The 9,249-nt window shown below is 39.7% G+C and overlaps 1 protein-coding gene across 1 annotated transcript in view; it reads right to left on the bottom strand.

Moving 5' to 3' along the window:
• cunh1orf210 (chromosome unknown C1orf210 homolog) overlaps window positions 1-2,959 on the bottom strand; it is a 5,943-nt gene extending 2,984 nt beyond the window's left edge. Inside the window, exon 1 of the mRNA XM_020602880.1 lies at window positions 2,832-2,959. The gene's annotated coding sequence lies outside the window, so the exon portion shown is untranslated. The remainder of the gene's footprint in view (window positions 1-2,831) is intronic.
• Between the last annotated feature and the right edge of the window lie 6,290 nt (window positions 2,960-9,249).

Below are 9,249 nucleotides of genomic sequence, written 5' to 3'. Positions count from 1 at the left end.
CTAACCTGTTGCTGGCTGTCAAAGGAAAGCAAATAAGCATACTTCCTACAATGTAGACCTGTTATAGAGCACACTGAAGTACAGTATGTTTTGAATGCAAATACAAACCTGTCATGCATAATAGTCTGTGCTTGGAAGAGAGGGAAGCTTTGTATACAGCTATATGAAAATTTTCCAGGAATTTCCCTGCACAAGCACACAAGTCAGCTCCGTGTATTTACACTACAGCTGTGAAGAGGTCAGACAGGTTCTGTTCTTAGCCATGCCATGTACTGCAAAGTAACTGTGATCTTTGAGATACCCTGCTAGCACTTGTATTTTCTTTATGTTTTTGGCCTAGATTTTTTAAAATATGTTCCAGGTCATAGTTTTTAAGGACATATTTGATTTTTTTCTCAATTCCTGCCTCCTTTTATTGATTATATAGTAGTCCAGTGCATTTATCCTATTCTTAAATACCACCTAACTATTGCAATCAGCAGTGAAACAAAAAAGCATTTTGAACATTTAAAAAATTAATTACAAAAACAATCCTGCATTCACAAGTTTACTTAAGCAAAACACTAACAAAAAATACTTCAAATAATCTTTCTAAAGCACTGTGTTTTTATATACTGATGTAAAGTATTCATTTACAAAGTTACTAAATTTCTGGGGTAAAAAGAAGAAGGTGCCTGTGAAATGTAGCACAATTAAAAGTCCAAAGCAGCATTAAATGGAAATACTCAAGAAAAGTACAAGAACCTCAAAGTACTTGAGGCTGGAACAAATAAAAGTTTCCTCCACTGTTGTCAGAGCAAGAAGCCTGTTAGCCTGGGAGCGTTAATTACTTGACTCAATTAACAATTTATTTTGACCTACATTCTTTTCAAATGAAGTGTTAAGGTTTCTCTCTCACTCGACGTCTTGGCTCTGAGGTGATCTTTCAGAGCAGGATGGGTCTGGCTGCTTAGCACCAGCCATTAGGCCTTTTCCCCTTCATCTTCTAAAGCTATTCTCTTCAGCTGTGTTGACTGTAAACACACTACCAGGGCGGTTTTTATCGCTTCCTGTTCTGTCCTCACACATGCAAAGCACAACAAAACACATACACCAAGCAACACAGCACCGGGAGCTACAGAGGAGAAGCCTGGGAGCAAAAAATGTATCGCGTGTGAGTTGTGTTTTTGAGCTGTGTTGCCGTACAGCTATGACACTTTTGCTGGTATTTGTATGTGAACATGCATGTGAGAGAGGCTTCATTTGCATCTCAGTTATGCATTGAATACCATTCTTAAAGCAAGGACTTAGCTGTTCTTGTTTCAGTTCCCCACACAGCGAGTTGAATGTCAGTTTATAGACACTAATGATGGCCAGAGGGTGTGAAATATTCCCTCAGCCATCAAATAGAATTAAACATAAAAATTAGATTTAGCTCCTGAACGTGACTATAATCCATCAAACAGAAAAAACTATTTTTTTGCCGCTTAAGATGGCATAGTATTTAATGTTTATTTCATGTCAACTTGTGTAACAAAGAGCTAGAGTCAAATAAAAAAAACTAGTAAAGTTACAAGAAAGTGCATTTGAAAACTGCTTATTTAGCTTTTATGACAAATTATATAAATCATATGTGAAAGCAAAAATCTATCTCTATCTCCCCAGCTGCAGTGATCATGGCTTTTCATTCTTCACAGATGATAATAGAGTCATCCTTCAGCTGCTTTGAAAGTGTCTGGTGGAGTCAGGCTGTGCCATTGTTTGTCAAGGATAATAGCATAAGGTCTGAGAGAGCAGTGAGTTAAAAAACAGCTGGCAGTCAGAGATGTTGTTTATGAGCGGGATTAGATAATTCACATACTGTAAATCAAGCTCACATAGTCTGCGGCTTTGAGGTAAAACCAAAAACTTATGTATGTAGCTTAAGCTACACCTTTGAATAACAATTAATGCATTGTACTTTTGTTGTTTTCCCTTTAAATGTAATTGAAGCAAGGGCAAAACAACTTAAGCGCCTTCAATTTTCAGGTTTGTTTCTTGCCTTTCAGCCCTGGGATAATTGCAGTGTCAACTAAGAAACCACAGGGACACAATAAGTAAAAATCAAGTGAGGTAACAGCTAGTAAAGCAAGTCACTACAGTACATAATAACAACAGACTAACACATTTGGTAGTTAAAGATTAGCTTTAGCAGCCTTTATTAAATATATACCGTAGACTTGAATGTGTGCTTTTCAGAGCTGTTAATGATGCAGAACTGTTTTGGGTGAAAACAGGGACAACATCTACATGCGGGTCACTAGCACGGGGGTGGCACAGGGGCATAGCTGTTCAAGATATGAAGCACTAGCATTTTATATAACAAATTACATATGTAAAATTACTGTGCCCCTTTGCCCCAACGTAAGGAGAAAGTGCTCCTTAGTAATAATCAGGTGCAGGAGATGCTACCAGGTCACTGAAATGTCAGACAGTTTGGTTATGTGTCCGTCTGTACTGAGAAAAACAGCCTTCAGCAGCCACTGCAGCCCCAAGTAACTGCAATGTAGGACTGATTGATAGAAATGTTATCATATAAGTCAGTCAAGTAGATTTTACTAGCATTGCCTTCTTTAGATTGTCCTCAGTTTTGGTCAAACCCTGAAGTAAATCTGATAATATGACAGAGTTCTGCTTTTTCTATCCATGTAATGCCTCATTTAGTAGATTTGATGGCAGCTGCTACATTATCAGTTTGCAAGATAAGCTCTAGCTCAAAACGCATATCAAACAGTGATATTAGCTTTACTTAATGCGACATAGAGACTGCAATGCTCTCTTTTAGAAAACCAGCTGATCATTTTAAGCCTTACCTGGACAGTTCAAATGTAACTTTCTTGTGGTCACTTGCTGTCGGTCCGTTCGCACATTTCCCCTCAGCCTTAGTTACATTTTCTAGTGTTTTGTCTGTAAAATGGAGAAATGTTGTGCAAAGGTTGAATGAGACATTACTCTGCAGCTGTTTCCCAGAAGGGCAAGTTAATGGGTAACTTTGTAACTAAGGTGTGCTCTCTCCCGCCCACTAGTTCTCCTGTTTGTCCAATGGCACAGCAGACCTGTTCAGAGTCATTGTTATCAGTCAGTAGTGCCAAACCAGGAAGAGGTCAAATATGACTTGTGAGCAATATGTCATATTTTATATTGTGTTTACCACTGTGCCTCCACAAGTGAAACAGTAAGCAACCCGTTAAACCTGGGGTTTTTTTTGCAAATAGAGGTACAGTTCCAGTAATAATCTTGTTTAATATTGGCTTTGTGTGTATTTTTCCCCTTCTTGTGTGTGACTGTTTGTGTACTTTAGTTGGTGGGGCGCCTTTTCTGTAAAATGCAAATAATTGTCTCAGCCATTTCAGATGTGGGTGGAAATCAGACAAGATATACTGTGTGGCAATAAGGAGTGTTGTTTATTTAAGACTCGCGGCCTGAGTGGAGAGAACAGACCTTTGGTGGTTCTGAAAGGAAAAGCGAGGTGACCCTGAAAACAATAGGGCCACTTCCTGGCCACATGCAGTGCAGTCTGCATCTTTACATCTCTCTCCCTTTCTCTTCCTCCTCCTGTTCCTCCCTCCCTCTGTGTGTTCCAGGACGCTTCAGCTCCAGGTCTTTGGGCAGATGGCAGGAACAAGGATGCATGATGTTCAATAAAACAGTCATGGTGGAGCAGCAGCATTAAGGCAGATATACCCTAACAGATGTTTTTGGCCAATTGAGGGCAGCAAAAACAAGTTGTAAAAACAGCAACAGGGACAAGTTGATGTGACCAATTACTGTAGTTAGCAGAGAGTTGCTTATTTACACAGATACAGACACAGAGCAAGATAAGCAAGGAGTCCAAAATTCACCCTTCTTTTAGCATTCACCAGCTATCTCTGTGCGGTCTGGTGCTTCGGAGGGAGCATACAGTTTATCAGAGCTTTTTGGCTAAAACAGCTGCCTAGTTCTGGTGGAAACAACTCTGATGACAACCAAAGCAGTAAACTGGTGGGCCATAAAAAGCTCTGTAAGGCTAAGAGGAAGTGGAACTTACAGGAAGCGCAGGGTGCATAATGCAGCTGTCAAGAAAATATAAGCTGGACATTTACAGATATAAGTGAATGTGCAAGTGTTCACTGCTATTAAACAAAAAATTGTAATGTATTCACAAAGTTCACAGCATGGAATAATTTAATGGATTAATTTTCCAGTGTGGTAGTATTTTTTTTTTTTATCTTACAGCTATCACCCTGAGGCAGGCAAACTTAAGCAAAGTCAAGGTCATTAGTGGCACCATTAAGCCGTACTCAGATCCTGGATAAGATTGTGGAGCAGGCCAGGGGCTTTCCCCACATTCGCTGCCGTGCAATTTTTACTATTTGTTCTCTCGGTGAAATGGTGGGGGTCTGAGGTCATGGACCCCTCTGTGGCGAAGATGGGGAGGTCTTGCAAAATTTTTTTAAGGGGGGTAACAACACATGTTGCTCTGTATGTAACAATGGACCATCAGACTTGAGGAGGAAGAGCTACAGTATGTGATAAACAAGCCTTCCACTGGTCATTAGGTGTCAAGAAGAGACATTCCAAAGTGCTCAGCAGGCTACAGTGGTGGCTATGTTTTATTTTCTCACCTCTCACAAAATTCCCTGCCAGCATTACTGTGATCTACAGCCACCTAAGTGTACATTCTGCAAAGTGCTTGCTGCACATTGTTCACCTTTTTGAAGTGTGTGAGTCTATATGTGGCATCCATTTGGAAATATGATTATGTGAGCGAGGCTCTTTACACATCTGCTCCAAATCTTTTAATTTATGAGTAAAACAGCTGTAATTTAATTTAAACTTTTGTATTATTCCTCATGTTCCTTTAATTGACTTTTAGATTAAATGTGATACTTGGTATTGGGTGTCTAATTTCATTAATTGAGGTGCTCCTTGAAATTTGCCTCTGCACATTTAAATAAGTAATTTTGTCTTTTCCTGCTTCTTTCAGTATATTTTACTCTGCTGCCTTGATGACCCAGTTTTGACACAGATTGTTTATGTTTCATCTAATTTAATCTAAGAGTTTCCTGACTATTCTGCATATGCTCAGTGGTGTAACATTACGTACCTTACTGGAAAGCTTACAGAGTCTGATTTAGTTTGGCTTGATATCCTGCAACTTCTTGCAGGTGTAATTCTGTGCATGTTGAAAGAGAAGGAAACATTTTTATCATTATCAGTCTGTTAGTTTCTCTCTCTCTTTTTTGTAAACGAACAAAGCTTATTTAAACACTTTCTGTGTATGCAGTATAAAACATAAGGCTGGATGCTTACAAATCTTTTAATGGTCCCTCCAATACATTCAGATCCATATTTACAGTTTTTCACAACTGCTAAAACAATAAATCCCATTCTCTGAACCAAATTCTCAATAGCCTAAACCAATTTGTCGAATAAATCACTCTTTCTACAAAACCTTAAACAAGTTCAGGCATTTAAACTCTGTTAACAAATCTCATGCACTCTTTTTGCTAAACTCTAAACACATTCTCACTCGTTAAAGCACAATTCACACTGTGATGAACCTGTGTTGCAAAACACTAAACAGAGGACAGCAGAACTTAAACACAACTAAAGCACAGTTGTCATCGTTTACACACAACGATTCAAAATTGTTCACACTTGTTTCTAATTATATGATGAGAAGGTACAAATCATAAGCCAGTTCAAAGTGCACAGGTACATCCATCAACTATGGACTGTAAATGGTAAATGGACTGTATTTTATATAGCGCTTTCTCACAGTGTGTTACACTGGCCAAAGCGCTTTACAGGAGATCATACACCATTCACCCATTCACACACACATTCACACACCGATGCTGCCGATAACAATATGAGAGGTAGAGGAATATGAGGTGTTGGACAAAAAGGACGAGGAAGAGTAAGACCTTCCACCATACAGCACTTTCCTCAACCCAACAGAAGAGTTTTTCTCTGCATGGCGGTGGAAAGTCTATGACCGAAACCCATATACCAGGGAACATCTCTTACAGGCAATGGAACTGGCCTGTGGTGAGATAGACGTGCAGTCTTGTCAAGGCTGGATCCGCCACACCAGTGGATTTTTTGCCCGTTGCCTGGGAAGGGACAACATTGCCTGTGACGTAGATGAAGCCCTCTGGCCAGGCCCAGCTCAAAGACGTGATCCTGGGGCTGAATAATCTTTCTGATGTGTTTTTCTTCTTCTTCTTCTTTTTTGATCGTAACATGGTTTTTGGTAAATTCACTATACAATAAACTTTTTTTGTTGTAACTACATGTCCTGGATGCTGTGTTCTCCTTTTTTTGATGTAGTGTCTAATGACTGAGCTGCAGTGTGTATATGATTGACTCATTTGTGTATGATCTGAAAGCATTGTTTGATTTTGAGTGCTGGTGACATGGTTTTGAAGCAATTGCTTAATTTTGCCAGACGAGTCGGAGGTTTTGTGAATTTAGTTTGAATATTTGGATTTGTGTTTAAGGTTTTGAGAAAATGAGTGATGCTTTCAGGAAACGTGTTTTAGCAATTCAGAAAAACTGTAATGAGCTGGATGCTTCTGCTGAGACGAACATGATTTATCTATCTATCTATTTTCTGTAACCTTCCTGTTGACTAGCATGGTTGTGTGAACATACTCTTAAGAGGCTCTAACAAAACACTGACTGATAAACGTGTAAAGACAGAGCTGTATTAAAAATGTCAGTGGCTCACTGTGTTATACCTCGGCATGGATACTGTGGATCTGCCAACTTTGGGAGTTTGATACAAAAGTTAACACATTTTTATAAGATCCAACTGTGCATTTTTCTAATCCCTTGGTGAGAACTGCAAGAATATTTATGCGAAAAGTAAGAGTGCTGCAGGATTCGGTAACGGTTCAGTGAGGAGTCTGTGTTTGAAATGTCTCATATGGAGGTAATAACGGCACAGTGTGAAAGACTCTTTGAGAGCGCTAATTCTGTATATTTAGGGGTGCACATGATCCAGTTTTTAAACAATATACATTTTTTGTTGGCTACTAAAATCACTAAACAGATCCATTCCCATGGGCTGTTGGTTAGAACCAACAAGAAAGCTTCATAAAAACAAGACATTTAATGTGGTTACTGCAGGAACCCCCCTTCCTGTTTAATAACACCGAGCTGTGTCCAACTGCTGCCTCACAAATGTGCTGTTCAGACTGTTACATACACTGTTATACATTGAGATAAACAAGATATTTTTAAAGATAACTCCCTGCCAAGCAGGCATTTGAAAATATTTAAGAAGCTGTATTTTTATCTAAAACACATCAGGAGTGCCACAGTTTGGCATTCATCAGTGAGAGGTGCATACATGTGCAAAAATCAAGAATCACTGTTGCCTGAAAGATGCATTGAAACCTGTTCCTTTTTGCTTTAAGCAGTAAGGCCAAACCAGTAAACATTTTTTTTTAAACAATGGCTTTTGCAAACAAAAACTTAATTAAAGACTATTGCATTTCTAGTTTTCTTTTTAGGGATTTAAATTCAGTGGATTTCCCACAATGGCATGCATTTGACAGTGCTGTTGTATTCACAGCAGCACTGCTGGATGTAAGAAAATGTTTTTAACCAACTTTCTCAGTCACTACAGGCACATGCATACTTTGGCACTAACAGCCATCCAGCTCTGCTGTGTCCCTCCTACTGACTGGCTGATGGGAATGAGAACCTATGACCTGCAGAGCTGTGTGACCATGTCTGTGTGTGTGAGCGAGAGAAAGAGAGAGAGGGTGTTGAGCAAATAGCTATCAGACGGGAGCCGAGACCCTCCACCTCCACCCCGCCGTCACCTCCACAGGCCTTTTCCTGCCTGTAGGGTGATTCCTGCCCCTGCGCTCCCTCCACTTCCTTCACACACATATCAGCCTCCAGCAGCATTACCTCTTCCTGAATGTTGCTCAAGTTCTCTGGACACTGTGGACAAGCAATAACAGCTCATCCATCTCTCTCTTTCTCTTGCTTTCTCTGCTTTCTTAAGCTTGTAGAATATTCCCTTGCTTACTGTACTTTATCATTTTATCTAATATCGTTTCCCCTCATAAAACATGGTTGAACTGTCGCTTCCAAGGCCTCTGTGATTATAGCCTTAAGGCACATTTTCACAAAATCTCTTTTCAGGTTGTTATTCAGCTTACTTAAAACTGCCTATAATATCCCAGAGACGTGTTGGCTGGATTCAGTACCACTCCCTTTCCACAATTTCCTTGATACCCATATTCCGATGGGACAGATATTCTATTTCTGTAATTAGGTTTTCAGCACTAGCTTGAATAATAATGGCAATGAAAAAAGCAGCTGCTCCATCTTTAGCTTCTGGCCATGGCTTACAAAATACAGTAAAGAATAAATTGATGTTTTTGATATTGTTGTGCCAATATTTCCTTTCATTCATTGGACAATTTGTCACTTTTACAGAGAATATGAAACTTATCATTTGTGTTTTCTTTGTAATAATTTATAAGCAATTTCAGTAGTACACCCGGAACCACAGCCAGAATTGTGACACAGATGGAGACACATGAAATGAAATATTGGATATTACAAAACCTTATTCTTGCGGGAGCCATGTTTGATACACAGAACAAATAGAAATGTTCAGGTTTCTATGGCATTCACATTCATAAACAAGACATTAGTTGCAAAACAGTGTCTCCTGGAAAATATTACCCCACTCCCCACTTTCTTAGCTGACTGTCTGAAATCCTGTGGTGTGTCCTACGTGATCCTGTACATGAGGGACCCTGAGTCTTTTTTTTTTTTTTTTTTACATGAAACCTAAAGGTCAACTACATGCAGTTAAAATTAGTGCATACATAGTCTGAAAACAGAGGCTTTCCATAACACTATTAATGAGGCGTGTGTCTGTACTGCACATTTACTTGAGTGAGGTCAACATCCACATTTCTGACTACATGGAGGGTTTGTTTGGTGTGAGGCTGGGTCTCTGTGCTCTGCTCATTCCCAGTGACCCCACCTCACCCCAACAGTCTGACAGGAGACTGGGGTTTGTGGTGCGTCGGTCTGCCTCAGTTCTGGTCAATGCTTTCTTTCCAGTGTGGAAGAGAAAGTTTAGAGACAAGTTACTTCATCCCAGGAATGGATTCAGCATGTTTGTGTCTATAGTACACAAAGATACACTTATAATGTCAGGTTTGCCTGGCTGCACCTGCCTCTCTCCCTTCTCTCCCTCTATTCTCGCTCCCT

This window comes from Monopterus albus, unplaced genomic scaffold, assembly GCF_001952655.1.
Source record: "Monopterus albus unplaced genomic scaffold, M_albus_1.0 scaffold58.1, whole genome shotgun sequence".
Classification (NCBI taxonomy): domain Eukaryota; kingdom Metazoa; phylum Chordata; class Actinopteri; order Synbranchiformes; family Synbranchidae; genus Monopterus; species Monopterus albus.
Note: the sequence above shows the minus strand (reverse complement) of the source record. Positions and strands in the feature narration are given on the sequence as shown.